Genomic DNA, 21,994 nt, shown 5'->3' with positions numbered 1-21,994 from the left:
CTTTGTAAATTTTGGAGATTAGCCCTCTGTCAGATGTAGGGTTAGTGAGGTAGGCCTCCTCACTGACTCTCACATACATGGGATCAGTCCCATGCTAGCCTGCCAGCTGTCAGTCTGGTGTCCAAGAGCTCTCCCCTGTTCAGATCAACTGTCTCTGCTGCTTTCACCAGCCCATTCTTGGCCCATTTTCTCATCACTCCTCTCTCTCTATCACTGGGTTCCAGGAATTCAGTTCAGTGTTTAGCTGTGGGTGTTTGCCTCTGCTTCCATCAGTCACTGGATGAAGGTTCTAGGATGGCATATAAGGGAGACATTAAGTTCATTATCAGCAATGGGCATTTAAAGTAGTCTCTCCACTATTGCTTAGCTTGCCAGTTGGTGTCATCCTTGTAGATCGCTAGAGGTCTCACTGGTGCCAAATCTCTCTTCAAACCTATGACTCCCTCTATTATAGTATTACTCATCCAGTTCTCTCTCTATTCTTCCCCCAACTCAACATTCCTGATCCCCCATGACCTATTCTCTCCTTCTCTTCTCCCCCACTCTTCTTCCCAGATCCAACTGCCCCCAGACCCCACCGTGTTCCCAAACTGTTCAGGAGATCTTGCCTCATTCCTCTTCTCTGGGGTACCATGCATATCTCTCTTAGGTTCTTTCCTGTTTCCCAGACTCTCTGTCAGTGGAATTGCAGACTGTCACTCCCCTGATCCATGTCTAAAACCCATATACGAGTGAGTACTTACCATGTTTGTCTTTTTGTGACTGGTTTACCTCACTCAGGATGGTTTCTTTTAGTGCCATCCATTTGCCTATAAATTTTAAGATTCCATTGTTTTTTTCTGCTGAGTATCACATTTTCTCTATCCACTCTTCAGTTGAAGGCATCTAGGTTGCTTCCAGGTTCTGGCTGTTACAAATAATGCTGCTATGAACATAGTGGAACAGACGTCCTTGTTTTATGAATTTGCATCTTTTGGATACATACCTAAGAGTGGAATTGCTGGGTCTTGTGGTCGTCTGATTCCCATTTTCCTGAGGAATCTCCATACTGATTTCCAAAGTGGGTGTATGAGTTGGCATTCCCACCAGCATTGGAGGAGTATTCCCCTCTCTTTTCATCCTCTCCAGCTTAAATTGTCACTGGTGTTTATGATTTTAGCCATTCTGACAGGGGTGAGATGGTATCTCAGAGTTGTTTTGATTTGCATTTCCCTGATGGCTAAGGATGTTGAACACTTTTTCAAATATCTCTCAGCCATTTTAGACTCCACTATTGAGAATTCTCTATTTAGTACTGTACCACACTTTTTAATTGCATTCTTTGGTGTTTTGGAAACTAGCTTCTTGAGTTCTTTGTCAATTTTGGAGATCAGCCCTCTGTCAGATATGGGGTTAGTGAATATATTTTCCCGTTCTGTGCACTGCCTTTTTGTCTTGTTGACTGTGTCCTTTGCCTTACAGAAGCTTCTTAGTTTCAGGAGGTCCTATTTGTTAATTGTTGATCTCAGTGTCTGTGCTACTGGTGTTATGTTCAGGAAGCAGTCTCCTGTACCAATTCATTGAAGGGTATCTCCCACTTTCTCTTCTAAGAGTTTCAGTGTGGCTGATTTATGTTGAGGTCTTTGATCCATTTGGACTTATGCTTTGTGAAAGGCGATAGACATGGATCTATCTGCAGTCTTCTGCATGCCAATGTCCAGTTATGCCAGCACCACTTGTTGAAGATGCTTTTTCCCCATTGTATTATTTTAGTTTCTTTGTCAAAAATTAAGTGTTCATAGGTGGGTGGGTTAAAATCGGGGTCTTCAATTTGATTCCATTGATCTACCTGTCTATTTTTGTGCTTATACCAAGCTGTTTTCAGGACTATCGCTTTGTAATAGAGCTTGAAGTCAGGTATGGTGATGCCTCCTGAAGTTTCTTTACTGTATAGGTTTGTTTTGGCTATCCTGGGTCTTTTGTTTTTTCATATAAAGTTGAATATTGTTCTTTCAAGGTCTGTGAAGAATTGTGTTTGGATTTTGATAGGGATTGCATTGAATTTGTAGATTGCTTTTGGCAAGATTGCCATTTTTATTATGTTGATCCTATCAATCCAAGAGCATGGGAGATCTTTCCATTTACTTGTATCCTCTTTGATTTCTTTCTTTAGAGACTCAAAGTTCTTGCCGTACCAGTCTTTCGCTTGTTTGGTTAACGTTATCCCCAGATATTTGATGCTGTTTATGGCTATTGTAAAGGGTGATGTTTCTCTTATTTCTTTCTCAGACACTTTATCATCTGAATATAATAGGGCTACTGAATTTTTTAGTTAACCTTGTATCCGGCCACTTTGCTGAAGGTGATCCCTTCCAGACCACTCCCCCACCCCACATACCCAGCTTCAGGAAGGAAGGAGACCAGTGGAGACAGAAAGACCCCATCTGCACCCACTGGAAGAAGAGATGGGAAGAAGACAGAATAAGAACTCACTCAGCAGTAGAAAGACCAATATGACTTCGCCAGAATCTAGAGAACCCATGCCAGCAAGACCTGAAAAGTACAATATAGATGAAGCAGAATAAAAATAAAAATTATTTTATGAAGATGATAGAGATCATCAAAGAGGAAATGAAATGGAAGAAAAACAAACAAAAATACATGAAATGGAGGAAAACATGAACCAAAATATTCAGGAAATAAACAAATCTCTTAAAGAATCTAAAGAGTACCAAGAAAAAACAACCAAACGAATGAAGGAAACAACTTAAACAGTTGAAGGATTGAAAGCTGAAATGGAAACAATAAAGAAAACACAGAATGAAGGGATGCTGTGAATAGAAAAGCTGGGTAAACGATCAGGAACTACAGATGCAACTATTACCAATAGAATACAAGATATGGAAGAGAGAAGAATCTCAGGTGTTGAAGATTCATTAGGGGATATACACTCATCAACCAAAGAACATCTCAAATCCAACAAATCCCTAACACAAAATATCCAGGAAATATGGGACATCGTGAAGAAAACAAACCTGAGGTATAGAAGAAGGCGAAGAAATACAGCTCAAAGATACAGAAAACATATTCAACAAAACCATACAAGAAAACTTCCCTAACCTAAAGAAGGATGTGCCTATGAAAATAAAAGAATCTTACAGAACACCAAATAGGCTGGACCAGAAAAAGAAGTCCCCTCGCCACATAATAATCAAAACATCAAACCTACAGCATAACGAAACAAGATTGTTTTACATGTCAATCCCAGTTCCCTCTTCCTCCACTCCTCCCCTGCCCCCCACTAATCCCCATCCCACTCCCTTTTTGCTCCCCAGAGAGGGCGAGGACTTCCATGGGGGAATCTTCAAAGTCTGTCATATCCTTTGGAGCAGGGCCTAGAACCCTCCCCTGTGTGTCTAGACAGAGAGTATCCCTCTATGTGCAGTAGGCACCCAAAGTCCATTCATGTACTAGGGATAAATACTGATCTACTACCAGAGGCCCCATAGACTGTCCAGGTCTCCTAACCCACGTTCAGGGGGCTTGGTTCAGTCCTATGCTGGTTTCCTAGCTGTCAGTCTTGGGGACCATGAGCTCCCCCATTTTTCAGGTCACCTGTTTCTGTGGGTCTCTCCATCCTGGTCTTCACCTTTTTGCTCTTTGCTCCTCCCTTTATGCAACTGGATTACAGGAGTTCCACTCAGTGTTTAGCTGTGGGTGTCTGCTTCTACTTCCATCAACTATTGAATGAAAGCTCTAGGATGGCATATAAGGTAGTCATCAATCTCATTATCAGACAAGGGCATTTATTGTAGCCTCTCGACTATTGCTTAGATTGTTAGTTGGGGTCATCCTTGTAGATCTCTGGACATTTCCCTAATGCTAGATTTCTCTTTAAACCTATAATGGCTCCCTCTATTATGGTGTCTCTTTCCTTGCTCTCCTCTATTCTTCCCCCTGACTCAATCTTCCTGCTCCCTCATGTCCTTCTCTCCCCTCCACTTCTCCTCATCTCTTTCTCCTAACTCCCTCTCCCCTTCCCTCATGAACCCAATTAGTTGAGGAGATCTTGTCTCTTTCCCCTTCTCCAGGGGATCATGTATATCTCTCTTAGGGTCCTCCTTGTTTCCTAACTTCTCTGGCAGTGTGCATTGTAGGCTGGTATTCCTTTGCTCTATATCTAAAATCCACATATGAGTGAGTACATACCATGTTTGTTTTTTTGCTACTGGGTAACCTCACTCAGAATGATTTCTTTCAGTTCCATCCATTGGCCTGCAAATTCCAAGATTCCATTTTTTTCTGCTAAGTAGTTCTCCATTGTGTAAATGTACCACATTTTCTCTATTCATTCTTCAGTTGAGGGGCATCTAGGTTGCTTCAGGGTCTGGCTATTACAAATAATGCTGCTACGAATATAGTGGAACAGATGTCCTTGTTGTATGAATGTGCATCTTTTAGGTATATGCCTAAGAGTGGACTTGCTGGGTCTTCTGGTAGACTGATGCCCATTTTCCTGAGGAATCTCCATACTGATTTCCAATGTGGCTGTATGAGTCGGCACTGCCATCAGCAGTGGAGGAGTGTTCCCCTTTCCCCAAATTCTCTCCAACATAAACTGTCATTGTTTTTTTTTATTTTAGCCATTCTTATAGGAGTAAGATGGTGCCTCAGAGTTGTTTTGATTTGCATTTCCCTGATGGCTAAGGAAATTGGGCACTTTAAGAATCTTTCAGCCATTTTAGAGTTCTCTATTGAGAATTCTCTATTTAGTTGTGTTCCCCAAATTTTAATTCGAGTATTTGGTGATTTGGTGACTAGCTTCTTGAGTTAAGTGTATATTTTGGAGATCAGCCCTCTGTCAGATGTGGGGTTTATGACTATCTTTTCCCATTCTGTGGGCTGCCACTTAGTCTTGCTGACTGTGTCCTTTGCCTTACAGAAGCTTCTCAGTTTTAGGAGGTCCCATTTATTGTCATCTCAGTGTCTGTGCTGCTGGTCTTATGTTTAGGAAACAGTCTCCTGTACCAATTTGTTTTGAAGGTACCTCCTACTTTCTTTTCTAAGTAGTTCAGTGTGGCTGGGTTTATGTTGAGGTCTCTCATCCACTTGTACTTAAGTTTTCTGCATGGTGATAGATATGGATCTATCTGTAGTCTTCTACATGCCAGCATCCAGTTATGTCAGCACCATTTGTTGAAGTTCCTTTATATTTTTCCATTGTATAATTTTAGCTTCTTCATGAAAAATCAGGTGTTTGTAGGTGTATGGGTTAATATCAGGGTTTTCAATTCAATTCCATTGTTCTACCTGTCTATTTTTGTGCCAGTACCAAGCTGTTTTCAGGACTATAACTCTATAATAGAGCTTGAAGTCAGGGATGGTGATGCCTCTGGAGGTTCCTTTATTGTACAGGGTTGTTCTTGCTATCCTTGGTCTTTTGTTTTCTGTATAAAGTTGAGTATTGTTCTTTCAAGGTCTGGGAAGAATTGTGTTGCTATTTTGATGGGGATTGCATTGAATCTGTAGATTGCTTTTAGCAACATTGCTGTTTTTACTATTTTGATGCTACCTAGCCAAGAGCATGGGAGATCTTTCAATTTTCTGGTATGTTCTTTAGTTTCTTTCTTCAAAAACTCAAAATTCTTGTTATACAGGTCTTTCCCTTCTTTGGTTAGCAGTACCCTAAGGTATTTTATGTTGTTTGTGGCAACTGTAAAGGGTAATGATTCTCTTATTTCTTTCTCAGCCCATTTATCATCTGTATATAGTAGGGCTACTGATTTTTTGAGTTATTCTTGTATCCTGCCACTTTGATGAAGGTGTTTATCAGGTGTTTATCCTTGGTAGAATTTTTCGGGTCACTTACATAAACTATCGTATCATCTGCAAATAGTCAAAGTTTGATTTCTTCCTTTCCAATTTGTATCCCCTTGATTTCCTTTTGTTGTCTTATTTCTCCAGCTAGAACTTCAAGTACAACGTTGAAGAGACATGGAGAGAGTGGGCAACCTTGTCTTGTTCCTGATTTCAGAGGAATTGTGTTGATTTCTCTCCATTTAGTTTGATGGTGGCTGTTGGATTGCTGTATATTGCTTTTATTATGTTTAGTTATGTTCCTGTTATCCCTGATCTCTTCAAGACCTTTATCATGAAGGTGTGTGTGATTTTTCAAAGGCTTTTTCAGCATATAGTGAGATGATCATTTGATTTTTCTTTTTCAGTTTTTTATATAGTGGATTACATTGATGAATTTTCATATGTTGAACCATCCCTGTCTTCCTGGGATGAAGCCTACTTGATCATGGTGTGTGATTTTTTTGATGTGTTCTTGGGTTCAATTTGCCAGCATTTTATTGGGTATTTTTGCATCAATATTGTTCTGTAGTTCTCTGTCTTAGTTGTGCCTTTGTGTGGCTTGGTTACCAAGGTTATTGAAGCCTTGTAAAAAGAATTTGGCAATGACCCTTCTCCTTCCATTGGGTGGAGTACTTTTAGGAGAATTGGTATTAGATGTTCTTTGAATTCCTGGTAGAATTCTGCACTGAAACCATCTGGGCATGGGCCTTTATTTTGGTTGAGAGACTTTTGATGACTGCTTCTATTTCATTAGTGGTTATAGGTCTATTTCAATTCCTTATCTATTCTTGATTTAATTTTGGTAAGTGATATCTATCCAGAAAATTGTCCATTTCCTTTAGATTTTCAAATTTTGTGGAGTACAGGTTTTCAAAGCATGACCCCTTTCCTTTCTCATTTTATTAATTTCCATGTTCAGTCTCTGCCATTTGGTAAGTTTGGATAAAGTTTTGTATATCTTGTTGATTTTCTTGAAGAACCAAATCTTTTCTACCTTAACTCTTTGTATTGTTTTCCTGGTTCCTAACTTTTATATTTTTAGAAACACTCTTATTTACATATCCATCCCCCATTCCCTCACCCTCCCATCCTCTCATGCTTCCCACCAACCTCCCAACCCACCCATCACCCACTCCCCAGGGATAATGAGACCCTCCAGGGGGGGATCATCAAAATACTTTACATCATTTGGGAGAGGGTCCAGTCCCTCCTTTCCCTATCTGGGCTGCAATAGTATCCCTTCATAGGGAATGGGCTCCTAAAGTCCATTTGTGACCTAGGAATAAACCCTGGCTCCACTGTTAGAGGTTCCATAGATTGCCTTGTCCTCCTAGCTGGTACCCATATTTAGAAGGCTTGGTTTGGTCCAATGCTGGTTCTCCCGCTTTATGACTAGAGACTGCTGGCTCTCTTTATGTCAGGTCACCTATTTCTGCAGATATTTCCAGTTCTGTCTTGGTTCATTTTGTCATCTTTGTTCTCTCTCTGCAACTGGATTCTGGGAGTATAGCTCAGTGCTCACCTGTGGGTGCCCGTTTCTGCTTCAATCAGCTACTAGGTCAAGGCTCTAGGAATGGTGACCAAGGTAGTCATCAATCTCATTATAGGGGAAGGGCATCAAAGGCAGCCTTTCCAACACTGCCTAGATTCTTAGTTAGGGTTATCCCTGTGGATACCCTACCATTTCCTCTGTGCCCCTGAGACAGGGGAGGAATAGAAGAGGGCAAGAAAGGATATGCCTTGATAAAGGTAGCCAGTATAGGTCTGGAGAGAGTTCCTACTTTTTTATTTCAGTCCTCAATTTGATTATTTCCTGGCATCTACTGCTCTGGTGTGAGTGTGCATCTTTTTGTCCTAGAGCTTTCAGTTGTGCTGTTAATTCTCTAGTGTGACTATTCTCTAGTTTCTTCATGTGGGCACTTAGTGCTATGAACTTTCCTCTTAGCACTGCTTTCAAGGTGTCAAATAAGTTTGGGTATGTTGTGTCTTCATTCTCCTTGAATTCTAGGAAGTCTTTAATTTCTTTTTTATTTTCTTCCTTTACCCAGGAGTGGTACAATTGCACATTGTTCAATTTCCATGAGTTTGTAGGTTTACTGCAATTTGTGTTGATGTTGAATTTTGACCTTAAAGCATAGTGGTCTGATAAGATACAGAAGGTCATTCTAATTTTTTGTCTCTGTTGAGGTTTGCTATGTTTCCAAGTATGTGGTCAATTTTAGAGAAGGTTCCCTGTGGCGCTGAGAAGAAGGTATATTCTTTTGTGTTTGGATAGAATGTTTTATATATGTCTCTTAAACCCAATTGGGTCATAACTTCTATTATTTTCTTTCTTTCTTTGTTAAGTTTCTCTCTGGTAGTTCTGTCTAGTGGAGAGAGTGGGGTGTTGAAGTCTCCAAGTATAAGTGTATGAGTTTTCATGTGGGATTTGAGTTTTAGTGATGTTTCTTTTACGAATGTGTATACCTTTATATTTGGGGCATAGATGTTCATAATTGAGACTTCTTCTTGATAGATTTCTCCTGTGATGAATATGCAATGACCTCTTTTATCTCTTTTGGTTGATTTTACTTTAAAGTCTAATTTTTTAGATATTAGGATTGCTACTTCTGCTTGTTTCTTGGGTCCATTTGATTGGTAAATTTTTTCCCAACACCTAACTCTGAGGTAATGTCTCTCTTTGAAGTTGAGGTCTGTTTCTTATATGGAGCAGAAGGATGGATTCTGTCTTTGTATACATTCTGTTAGCCTGTGTCTTTTTATAGGCAATTTAAGACAGTTAATATTGAGGAAAATTAACAACCATTCAGTGTTATTCTTGTTTGTTCTTGTTGTTGGTATCGTGTGTAGATCCCCCCTTTTCTTTTGGCTTTTGGTAAAGTGGGATTATCTATTGCCTATGTTTTTGTGGGTGTAGTTAATTTCCTTGGGTTGGAGTTTTCCTTCCGAACTTCCTGTAGGGCTAAATTTGTGGATATGTATTGTGTAAATCTGGTTTTGTCATGGAATATTTTGTTTTCTGCATCTATAGTGATTGAAAGATTTTCTGGGTGTAACAGTCTGGGCTGGCATCTGTGGTCTCTTAGTGTTTGTAGAATATCTATCCAGGACCTTCTGGCTTTCAACGTTTCCATGGAGAAGTAAGGTGTATTTCTGAGAGGTTTGCCTTTATATATTACATGGCCTTTTTCCTTAGCTGCTCATAATATTCTTTCTTTATTCTGTATGTTTGGGGTTTTGATTATTATGTGACAAGGGGACTTTTTGTGGTCTACTCTATTTGGTGTTCTGTAAACTTCTTGCACTTTCATTGGCATGTCTTCCTTTAGGTTTGGAAAGTTTACCTCTATGATTTTGTTGAATATGTTTTCTGCACCTTTAAGTTGGGCTTCTTCATGGTCTTCTATACCTATTATTCTTAAATTTGGTCTTTTCACAGTGTCTCATATTTCCTGGATATTTTTTGCTAGGGACTTGTTGTACTTAAGATTTTCTTTGGTAGATGAATCTATTTCTCCTAGTGTATCTTCAATGCCTGAGATTCTCTCTTCCATCTCATGTATTTTGTTTGTTATGCTTGCATCTGTAGGTCCTGATCATTTATCCAGCTTTTCCATTTTCAGCATTCCCTCAGTTTGTGCTTTCTTTATTGCGTCTATTTCAGTTTTCAGGTTTTGAACTGTTTTGTCCATCTGTTCGATTGTTTTTTCTTGGCTTTCTTTAAGATATTTGTTGATTTCTTGCATTGTTTGGTTTGTTTTTTTCTTCCACTTCTTCAAAGGACTTTTCTTTTCCTCTTTGAGGGCCTCTATCATTTTCATGAAGTTGTTTTTAAAGTCATTCGCTTTTGCTTAATCTGCATTGGGATGTTCAGGTCTTGCTGGTGTACAGTCGCTAGAATATGGTGGTGCCATTTTGGCTTTTTTGTTGTTGAATGTGTTTTTAAATTGTCTTTTCCCCATCCCTTCTTCCAGTGGGTGCATGTGTAGCTTCTTCCTCTTCTGCTGGGTACAGGTCCAAGGTTCCCCTCCAGTGGCAGGTTCAATATTTCAATGGCTCTGTAGTAAGGGATTACTAGACCATAGCGAACAAGCCTTGGAAGAGATAAATTTAGTTATCCCAAGTCAAAGTTATTATATATGAAAGCAGATTGTTATAAAAGAGTAGAGCTGTCCCTTCCCTCATTTCTTGTTTCTTTGCTCACTTACATGTCCCTTATCCACATGGCTGTCTCCCTTTCTGCTTCTCTGTCATAAAGGAATGCAGCAGGAGGCCCTGGTCAACCTCTGCAACTTGAACTTTATAGCCTCCAGAATTATGAGCCAAATAAATGTCTTTTTAAAATAAAGTGTTTAGTTTCAAGTGTTTGGGGGAATAGAAGCACAGAATTAAGATACCCAGATAACTTCCTCCTTCAGAGCTCAGGCCAAATATGATTTCCTCAGAAAACCTCCATGATTCTCAAATTTGGACCAAACTCTCCATTACTTTCTCTCTACTCAAACCACACACCCCCAGCATTGCCTAGATATCAAGGAAGCATGCAGTTACAATAAGCATGTGAATATATTATCCCTTTTGTATACTGTAAGTAACATGTGACTCAAGACAGTGGATTAGTTACATTTTTTTATTTTTCATTACTGCGATCAAATATCTGGTAAAAAAAAATAAGCAAAGAAACAAACAAAAGCTACTTACAGGATAAAGGGCTTGTTTTGACTGCCACTTTGAGAATACAGGAAGAGGAGACCAAGATAAGGAATATACCATGGATGGCTACAATATATCTGTAATCATGAAGCAAAGAGAGATGAATTCTGATTCTTTGCTTGCTTCCTACTTTTTTATGTACTGTACCACAGCTCACAGAATGGTGCCACCCACGTGTAAGGTGGACTCTCTCAGCTCAATTAACCTGGTCTACAACCCCCTCAGACATTCTCAGAAGTTTGTCTTCTTTGTGGTTCTAGAGGAAAGTGAGGTCTTTGCGTGTTATGGACTTTTTGTCTCTTACCTTAAGAGAGGATAATTCAGTCTTGTAGACAAATCTGGGACCCTCAAAGAAACCCCAGGCCAGTGGATTGTGGGCTTGGCTTGCTAACTCAATGAACTAAATATTTGGACAGCAAGAGAGTGAGTTTAGAAAGGAGTTTTTTTTATAGAATTATAGATTGGGCCTTAAGAAAAAGGAAGAGAGGATGGGAAGAAGGTAAAAAGGAAGAAAGAAAAAGGAAAGCAGAGCTTCTGTATAGTAGCAACACTACCTAACCTAAAGGTACACTGAGATGGTATTATGAGGCAGTATATTCAGCAATAGAGGTTGATAAGGAGCTCTATGGCAAAAGGGTAGATAGGTTTCAGAGAAAATGTGAGAAATCACAGAGTGTCAGAAAAGTATGCTATAGCTATTGGCCAGTATCTGAAAAATAGATGAGTAGAAAAAATGAAAAATTATGCTCTTTGAGTAAGAGCTCACTGAAGTGGGCAGGCTTAGATATGCTGCATGCCAGCAGCTCTATAACCAGCTGCATCAGAGGAAGTGCTTCTGAGAAGTGTAAGTACATTATCTCATTAAGGAGATAATTATTCTTCCCATCTCCTTAATATGTCTTCAGTTGAGTCAGATTTCCTGTAGGGCAATCTCCTGGCCAGGTGATTGACAGGGCAGGAATTGAATTAACTCTTAAGGAGAGAGAGAACAATATTTAATATTATAGTCTTTGAAACAAATCAGAATGTCATGTCTGCACCCAGAGCTAAAGGTAAAATTAAGATTCCATTCTTTTGACCAGAAGGAAGCAACTTTCCTTTAATGGGTCATGATACCTCCATTTTTCGTATACCATGTAAAACTCTAAAGAAAAACATTTCTGATGTTTCCCATTTTAATGTTTCCTGGAAAATAGTTGGTATACAAAGCTGACTCAGAGTCAGGGGTTCTTCCTCAATGGTTAACAATTCCTTTAAATCTGTCAAGTTACATCAGCATTAACTATCAGTGTCTTTTGAATCATCAGTATGCTCCAAAACCTAGCATATGGCTTTGGCACAAAATATGAACACAGTCCACACCAGGTTGAGTAAAGGAAAGAATGAATCACCTTGTTTTGTTATTTGTTTTTTAATTGAAAGTTGTTTTAGATTTTTGAGGACAGTATCCTTCTTTCTCACCTTTATATTCTTATGCTAAGCTCAATGCCTAGTGAAGCTGGCCCAGAAATAGACACTAGCTTGCCGCCAGACACAGGAGAAAGTTTGTATGAGTCTGCTATTGAATACATAGCCTGCAAGAGTACACTCTTTGTTCTCATCTGGAGAAACCCCAGCTTGCGAGATGTGTCTGTCCTGAGGAGTTCCCTGAAGTAATCTTCTAAGGATTCTTTTTCACATAGGAGCACCTAGTTCAGAAGCACTGAGGCAGGACCTCCACTTACTAGGGCCTTCAGAAGAGACAATATCAGTACTGACACAGACCCCGACCCCAGGCCCAAGAGCAGTTGGCTAACACAAAACAGATTCTGGTGTGTGTGTGTGTGTGTGTGTGTGTGTGTGTGTGTGTGTGTGTGTGTGTGTGTGTGTTGTTTTTGTGGGGTTTTGTCTCATTAATTTTTGTTTATTTTGACTTTCAATTTTTGAGTTTTTTTAGGTGGCACCATGAAGTTAAGTGAGTAGGGAGGTGAGGAGGATGGAAACCTAGCAGGGTGGCGTTTAGGAGCAGCAGAACTGGAGGCAGAAGAAAATACGACTGACAGGGGATAAGGTTCCAGAGAATTAGGGAAAGTTTATTTTTTCTTATCGCCATTCTCTCCTTTTTAAACTTATAAAAGAGTAGTTGTTATAAAGGAATACTAGAAACAAAGAATAATCTCAGTGTTGCACAAAGGAACATAAGAACAAAGCAAAATTACCACAACAAGGAAATTCTTATAATAAAAGGGTATTCCACGAACCAAGCCAATATAGTAAGCATACTTGGATAGGATGGCTTCTGTCTTTTATCCCTAAATTTGGTAGTAAGTGTGTCACATCCTATTGTTGGGAGCTTGACTTCACAATCTGATGAGTTTGGCTAATCAGAGCAAAGAGGAAAATCTGGGAAACGTAAGTTCTTGCTGGGTTTACCTTTGATAGAAAACTAACTAACTAACTAACTAACTAACTAACTAACTAACTAAATTGTTTCTTACAAGAATTGGGTAATTTTTCCAGGACCTTGCATTTAGTAATGTGGTAGAATTATCTCGAGCTACAGTGGAAAATCTCTGGCTATTATATGACTTACAACCAAGAAGCCTTGACATTTTCATGTAGAAATTAAGGAGGCTGGATAGAATTGCCATTAAGAGTGCTTTTTAGTTTTGCATCTGGCAGTGACAACTTGTATTTTTTTCAGAGAAACATCTGAGGTCTGTTTTATAGCTTGGCTGTTGCCCATGTACTGCCAGCCTTTCCCAGATATCTTAATTAGTCTCTCTGTCGCTGTGAAGAGACACCATGATCATGGCAAGTCTTATAAAGGAAAACATTTAATGGGATGCCTTATGTTTTCAGAGGTTTAATCCACTATCATCATGGTGACACATAGTGGCATACAGGCAGACATGGTACTAGAAAGTTAGTTGAGAGTTTTCCATCTTGACTCACAGGCTACTGGAAGTGGTCTGTCTCTCTGAGCATTGAATGAGACCTGAAAGCTCTTCCCAACAGTTCCACACTTTCTCCAACAAGAGCACATCTAGTTCAAGACCACACCTCCTAATAGTGCCACTCCCTTTGGGGACCATTTTCTTTCAAACTGCCACACTAGGATACCAGCTTCAGTGTCTTTCAGAAAATCTCTGCCCCATTTTCTCTATGAAAAGAGGCCTGTTTTCTGATGCTATAGCCTCTCAGCACTTGCCTATATCTCCACAACAAGCTGATTTAAGTCCCCATATTATCTTTTGGGGACATCTTCATTGTCTCCTTCTTGGGATTAGAAGAGAAATGGTCGTGGCACGAAAGTGCTGGTTTCTGACAGTTGGCTACCTAGTTTCATGGTTAATTGCTGTCCTGTATTGGGCATAGCCTTTGTAGTAAGTGGTTTACTTGTGTTACCTGATTTTATCCTTCACACAACCCTAGGTAGATGCATCTAGGTATGTTCATTTTATATATGAACAAACCAAATACCAAAGATCTCATCTGCACTGACTTCCTCCCCCTTAATATTTATGTTGGATTTGAGAAATGACAGCCTCTCTGCGGTTCATCTAAGAAAGTAAAATGACAAAAGCACCTACTTCATAGTATTGCAATGAGACTCCAAAGGCATAATATGCATAGTTAACACATTGTGAATGTTCCGTTAATTGTAGTAATGACTGTATTAGTTGTAGTTGCTATTGTTTTTATGTTCTTACCTCCCTAAGCTGCTCATTTGAGCACTTGAAACCAGAAATTCAAAGGAGAAAAGTAAAAGTCCCTTCTGGCAGAGGAGCATGGTGACGTTTTTGTCTCCTAATAGTCAGCTACTCCCTTTCTATACCTTCTTCTCCAGGAGAACCAGCACCAACTTGTGCCACAACTCTCCCCAGGTGACAAAAATGAGGTGATGTACTTAATATAAAAGTAAAAATCCTAATCCTGAAGCTTACCAGTCAATGCCTTTAAATAAAACTGAAGTGAAATTAAATGAAAGAAGCTATCTTTACAATTGTTTAAATCTCTGCCTCCTGCACCTGTGGAAGAGATTCTGTAATACTCACATGTTGAAATCTAATATGCAAGCTTTAATCGCTTAGAGCTGATTACTTTAATGAATTTTAAAGGTAGAGCTTTAATTAAAACAGGTCTCTATGGACAGAAAGCATGCTATTTTGTGAGCTCTGTAAATATTGTCTTTTAAACTAATAAGTTCAGTTACCAGAAATACTACTGTGTATAAACAGTTGGCTCTTTCCCCTGTGCTGTGGAAACATAACAAGATATTGAAGACAGGCAAGCTGTATTTCAAAGCCTGGCATCAAAATAATAGTGACTTAAATTTGTAAGACATTTTTATCCTTTAGAACACAAAGAATTATAGAGGCATGATCTCATCCTGTCTCCAGACATCCCCCTATAAGGTTGGACTAAAGGAGCCAGTGTCACAATGGCGGCATCTCCAGATCTTTGTGACTCTCATTAAACCCTGCATTATACTCCATTTTCACCCTCTACAAAACTGACAAGTCTGAGATCAGGCAGAGACACACCATAATTTCTTTCTCCTCACTAAGACCATATCACTTTCACCTTTTCAGAAGAAGAATAACACATATCATTATAGTGATGTTTGTGACACACCAATCTTGGCTAAGGGTCAACAATTATTATTATATTTAATCTTCAAATAATATTTAGGAAGCAGTCTCTAATATTATTCCCAAATGATCTTGTTCAAGTTTGACTCCTGTTGCTGTGATAAACACCATGGCTTAAAGCAACTCAGGAAAGAAAGGGTTTATTTTCCTTAAACTTTCACGTCACAGTCAATCACTAAGGGAAGACAGAGGCAAGAATCATGGAGAAACATTGCTTTCTAGCTTCCTTTTACATTCTAGTCTTTCTTTTTCTCTTCTGCTTTTTGTGAGACAGAGTTTCCCCGTGTATCATTGGAACTCACTGTATAGACTGGCCTCAAACTCATGGAGATCTGCCTGCCTCTGCCTCCCAAGTGCTGGGATTAAAGATGTGTGTCACCACCTCCTGGAAGTAATCGTTCTTATACAATCCAAAGTGGACTGTATCGTCCTGCATCAATTAGAAATCAAGAAAAATGCCATGCATACAGGCCTGCATATTTGGAAAATCACTTCAGAGAATTCCAGATTATTCCAGAGAACACAGAGACTGTCAAATTGTATCTGAAACTAACTAGAAGACTCAGCTTGACATACAAACATACCACTTTAAGCCAGAACATTTACTTTCTTTCTCTCTTCCTTCCTTCCTTCCTTCCTTCCTTCCTTCCTTCCTTCCTTCCTTCCTTCCTTCCTTCCTTCCTTCCTTTCTTTCTTTCTCTCCTTCTTTATTTCTTTCTTTTGGTCTAGAAGACCTTATAGTAATATTATAATATAAAATATACTACAGCTTTAAATGTCCCACCATATTTTTAAAAATTCCAGTGCTTCAAAAGTTCAGTGTCTATTTAAAGTATCTAAAGTCTCTTAACTGCAGGCTTCTGTAAAATAAAAAGCTAAATAATTTCTTGTTCCAAGAGAGTAGGACCAGATTATAATTACAGTAAGATTGAAGCAGAACCCCAAATCAGCAGTGTTAATCAAATCATATAGCTCAATATCCCGTATCAAGGATTTGCACTTCATCTTCTGGCTCCAGAAAGCTTGGGTACTTCCATCTGCTTAGGTCTTCCACCCACGGCATATTAGCTTATTTTGTGGGCTTAGACCAATTGCTCTCCACATCTATTATTGTCCTTGATAGTCATCCCATGGTCCTGGCATCTTGTATATGCTGCAGTCTCCACTGAAACTGATGCTGGTCTTTAACTAATGGTCCTTCCTAGAATCACAATGGACTACTATACATACTACACAGTGCCAGGCGTTAGCCACTTCCCATTCTTTTTTTATTTTTATTTTTATTTTTATGTTTAAATTTAGATTAGAAACATGGTTGGTTCACAAGTCAGATCCAGGCACCCTCGCCCTTTCCCTCCCCTCCTCCCGTGCCCTCCCCCCAACTCCCCGATTATCCCTTCATTTACCCAGGGAGGGTGAGGCCCTCCATGGGGGTGTCCATAGTATGTCATTTCATATAGGGCAGGGCCTAGACCCTCCCCCAAGAGTTCAGGGTGAGAGTGCATCTCACATTGTTGGATGGGAGTCCAAAGTCCGTGTGTATACTCGGAATGAATACTGATCTACTGCCCAAGGCTCAATAGATTACCTAGGCCTCCACACTGACACCCCCAATTAAGTGGGTCTTGATCAGTCCCATGTTGGATTCCCAGGCTGATGCCTGGGATTCAAGAGTTAACCTTTGTCAGGTCAGCTGTTTCTGGGGTTAAACCAGCCCAGTCTTAATCCCTTTGGTCATCAGTCCTCCCTCTCTGTTACTGGCTTTCTTGAGTTCAGCTCAGTACTTAGCCTTAGGAGTCTGCCTCTTCTTCCATCAGCCACTGAATGAAGTTTCTGTTTCCCAGATTCTCTGGCCATCGGATTGTAGGCTGGCACTCCCCAGATCTATGTCTAAAATCCATATATGAGAGAGTACATGCCATGTTTCTCTTTCTGTGACTGGGTTAACTCACTCAGGATGGTTTCTTCTAGTGTCATCCATTTGCCTGTGAATCTCAGGATTCCATTGTTTTTTTCTGCTGAATAGTACTCCATTGTGTAAATGTACCACATTTTCTCTATCCACTCTTGGGTTGAGGGGCATCTAGGTTGCTTCCAAGTTCTGGCTATTACAAATAAAGCTGCTATGAACATAGTGGAACACACATCCTTGTTGTATGAATGAGCATCTTTTGGATATATGCCTAAGAGTGGAGTTGCTGGGTCTTGTGGTAGGTTTATTCCCATTTTTCTGAGGAATCTCCATACTGATTTCCAAGTGGCTGAACCACTTGGCATCCCACCAGCAATGGAGGAGTGTTCCCCTTTCATTAATCCTGTCCAACATAAATTGTCTTGGGTGTTTTTGATTTTAGCCATTCTGGCAGGAGTAAGATGGTATCTCAGAGTTGTCTTGATTTGCATTTCTCGGATGGCTAAGGATGTTGAGCACTTTCTCAAGTGCCTCTCAGCCATTTTAGACTCCTCTATTGAAAATTCTCTATTTAGTTCTGCAGCCCACTTTTTAATTGGATTATTTGGTGTTTTGGAGACTTGCTTCTTGAGTTCTTTGTAAATTTTGGAGATCAACCCTCTGTCAGATGTGGGGTTAGTGAATATTTTTTTCCTTTACTGTGGGCTGCCTTTTTGTCTTGCTGACTGTGTCCTTTGCCTTACAGAAGCTTCTCAGTTTCAGGAGGTCCCATTTATTCATTGTTGATCTCACTGTCTGAGCTACTGGTGTTATGTTCAGGAAGCTGTCTCCTGTACCAATTCGTTCAAGGGTACCATCCACTTTCTCTTCTAAGAGGTTCAGTGTGGCTGGATTTATGTTGAGGTCTTTGATCCATTTTGTGCATGGCGATAAACATGGATTGATCCTCAGTCTTCTACATGCCAGCCTCCAGTTATGCCAGCATCATTTCTTGAAGATAGTTTCTTTATTCCATTGTACAGTTTTAGCTTCTTTGTCAAAGATCAGATGTTCATATGAGTGTGGGTTAATATCAGGGTTTTCAGTTCGATTCCATTGGTCTACCTGTCTATTTTTGTGCCAATACCAAGCTGTTTTCAGGACTATAGCTCAATTATAGAACTTGAAGTCAGGGATGGTGATGCTTCTGGACGTTGCCTTGTTGAACAGGGTTGTTTTGGCTATCCTGGATCTTTTGTTTTTCCATACAAAATTGATTATTGTTCTTTCAAGGTCTGTGAAGAATTGTACTGGTATTTTAATGGGGATTGCATTGAATCTGTAGATTCCTTTTGGCAGGATTGCCATTTTTACTACATTGATCCTACCTATCCAAGAGCATGGGAGATCTTTCCATTTTCTGAGGGCTTCTTTATTTTCTTTCTTTAAAGATTCAAACTTCTTTAGATACAGATCTTTCACTTGTTTGGTTAGCATTACCACTAGGTATTTTATGTTGTTTGTGGCAATTGTAAAGGGTGATGTTTCTCTGATTTCTTTTTCAGCCCTTTTATCATCTGAATATAGTAGGGCTACTGATTTTCTTGAGTTGATCTTGTAGCCTGCCACTTTGCTGAAGGTGTTAATCAGGTGTAAGTGTTCACTGGTAGAGTTCTTTGGGTCATTGATGTAAAATATCCTATCATCTGCAAACAGTGAAAGTTTGACCTCTTCTTTCCCAATTTGTATCCCCTTGATCCTCTTTTGTTGTGGTATGGCAATGGCTAGTACAAGGTTGAAAAGGTATGGAGAGAGTGGACAGCCTTATTTTGTTCCTGAGTTTAGAGGAATTGCATTGAGTTTCTGTCCATTTAGTTTGATATTAGCTGTTGGTTTACTGTATATACCTTTTATTATGTTTAAGTATGTTCCTGTTATCCCAGATCTCTCCAAGACCTTTATCATGAAGGGGTGTTGGATTTTGTCAAAGGCTTTTTCAGCATCTAGTGAGATGATCATGTGATTTTTGTTTTTCGGCTTGTTTACATGGTGGATTACGTTGATGGATTTTCTTATGTTGACCCATCCCTGCATCCCTGGGATGAAACCTGCTTGATCGTGGTGAATGATTGTTTTGATGTGTTCTTGGATCCGATTTGCCAGCATTTTATTGAGTATTTTTGCATCAATGTTCATGAGGGATATTGGTCTCAAGTTCTCTTTCTTAGTTGTGTCTTTGTGTGGCTTGGGGATCAAGGTTATTGAAGCCTCATAGAAAGAGTTTGGCAAAGACCCTTCTGCTTCTATTGTGTGGAATACTTTGAGAAGAATTGGTATAAGCTGTTCTTTGAATTTCTGGTAGAATTCTGCAGTGAGGCCATCTGGACCTGGGCTTTTTTTGGTTGGGAGACTTTTGATGACTGCTTCTATTTCCATAGGGGTTATAGGTCTATTTAAATTGCTTATCTGTTCTTGATTTAGTTTTGGCAAGTGATAGCTATCCAGGAGGTCATCCATTTCTTTTAAATTTTCAAATTTTGGGGAGTACAGGTTTTCAAAGTATGACCTGATGATTCTCTGAACTTCCACAGAGTCTGTTGTTATGTCCCCCTTTTCATTTCTGATTTTGTTAATTTGCATGTTCTCTCTCTGCTGTTTGGTAAGTTTGGACAAAGGTTTGTCTATCTTGTTTACTTTCTCAAAGAACCAACTGTTCGTTGCATTGATTCTTTCTATTGTTTTCCTAGTTTCCACTTCTTTGTTTTCAGCCCTCAATTTGATTATTTCCTGGCGTCTACTCCTCCTGGGGGAGTTTGCTTCTTCGTGTTCTAAAGCTGTGCTGTTAATTCTTTAGTATAACTATACTATTCTCCAGTTTCTTCATGTGGGCACTTAGTGCTATGAACTTCCCCCGTAGCAATGCTTTCAAGGTGTCCCATAGGTTTGGGTATGTTGTGCCTTCATTCTCATTATATTCTAGGTAGTTTTTAAATTGTTTTTATTTTTCTTTGACCCAGTAATTTGTGCATTATTCAATTTCCATGAGTTTGTAGGTTTTCTGCAATTTGTGTTGTTGTTGAATTCTAATTTTAAAGCATGGTGGTCTGATAAGATGTATGGAGTTATTCCAATTTTTTTGATGCTGCTGATGTTGTTTATGTTGCCAAGTATGTGTTCGATTTTTGAGAAGGTTCCATGTGGTGATGAGAAGAAGATATATTCTTTTTTATGTGGATGAAATGTTCTATAGATGTCTGTCAATCCCAGTTGGGCCATTACTTCTATTAGACCCTTTGCTTCTTTGTTGAGTTCTGTCTGGTATTCCTGTCTAGTGGTGAGAGTTGTGTGTTGAAATCTCCCACTATAAGTGTGTGGGGCTTTACATGTGATTTAAGTTTTAGTAATGCTACTTTTACGAATGTGGATTCCTTTGTATTTGGCACATAGATGTTCAGGATAGACACTTCATCTTGGTGGATTTCACCTGTGATGAGTATGTAATGACCTCCTTCATCTCTTTTGATTGATTTTATTTTAAAGTCTAATTTGTTAGATATTAGGATTGCTACCACTGCTTGTTTCTTGGGTCCATTTGATTGGAAATTTTTTCCCAACCTTTAACTCTCAGGTAATGTCTGTCTTTGAGCATGAGGTGTGGTTCTTGTATGCAGCAGAAGGTAGGGTTCTGTCTTCGAATCCATTCTGCTTGCATGTGTCTTTTTATGGATGAGTTAAGTCCATTAATGTTGAGGCATAATAATGATCATTGATTGCTCATTCTTTATCTATTAGCAATGGTTGTTGTTGGTGGAATTATGTGTGGAATTTCACCCCTTTGTTCTTTTGGCTGTTGGTAGAGATGGATTCTCTAATGCCTATGTTTTTCTGGTTGTAGTTAACTTCCTTGGGTTGGAGTTTTCCTTCCAAAACTTTTTGTAGGGCTGGGTTAGTGGATACATATTGCTTGAATCTAGTTTTGTCATGGAATATCTTGTTTTCTTCATCTGTTGTGATTGAGAGCTTCGCCGGGTATAGTAGTCTGGGCTGGCATCCATGTTCTCTTAGTGTAGGTAGAATATCTATCCAGGACCTTCTGGCTTTCAGAGTTTCCATGGAGAAGTCAAGTGTAATTTTGATAGGTCTGCCTTTATATGTTACTTGGCTTTTTCCTTAGGTGCTCTTAATATTCTTTCTTTATTCTGTATGTTTGGGGTCTTGATTATTATGTGGCGAGGGGACTTTTTTTCTGATCCACTCTATTTGGTGTTCTGTAAGCTTCTTGTGCCTTCATTGGCATGTCTTTCTTAAGGTTGGGAAAGTTTTCTTCTATGATTTTGTTAAATATGTTTTCTGCCCCTTTTTGGTGGTTTTCTCCTCCTTCTTCTATACCTATTATTCTTAGGTTTGGTCTTTTCATGGTGCCCCATATTTCCTGGATGTTTTGTGTTAATGATTTGTTGGACTTAAGGTTTTCTTTGGTTGATGAATCCATTTCTCCTAGTGTATCTTCAACACCTGAGATTCTCTCTTCCTTCTCTTGTATTCTGTTGGTAATGCTTGTATCGGTAGTACCTGACTGTTTGCCCAGCTTTTCTATTTACAGCCTTTCTTCAGATTGTGTGATTTTTATTGTCTCTATTTCAGTTTTCAACCTTTGCACTGTTTGCATTGTTTCTTGCAATTTTCAGTTTTTCTTTTCCTCCATTTGCTGCCTTTTATGAGTTTTGGTTTTTTTCCATTTCTTGCTATTTTTGGTTTGCTTTTTCTTCAATTTCTTGCATTTTGTGGTTTGCGTTTTCTTCCAGTTCTTGTATTTTTCCTTTTTTTTCTTCCATTTTCTGACTTTTTTGGTTTGTTTTTTCTTCCAGTTGTTGCATTTTTTGGTTTGTTTTTTCTTCTATTTCTTTCATTTTTTGCT

This window comes from Mesocricetus auratus, unplaced genomic scaffold, assembly GCF_017639785.1.
Source record: "Mesocricetus auratus isolate SY011 unplaced genomic scaffold, BCM_Maur_2.0 Super-Scaffold_100003, whole genome shotgun sequence".
NCBI classification, from domain to species: Eukaryota; Metazoa; Chordata; class Mammalia; order Rodentia; family Cricetidae; genus Mesocricetus; species Mesocricetus auratus.
This window is presented reverse-complemented; position numbering follows the sequence as displayed.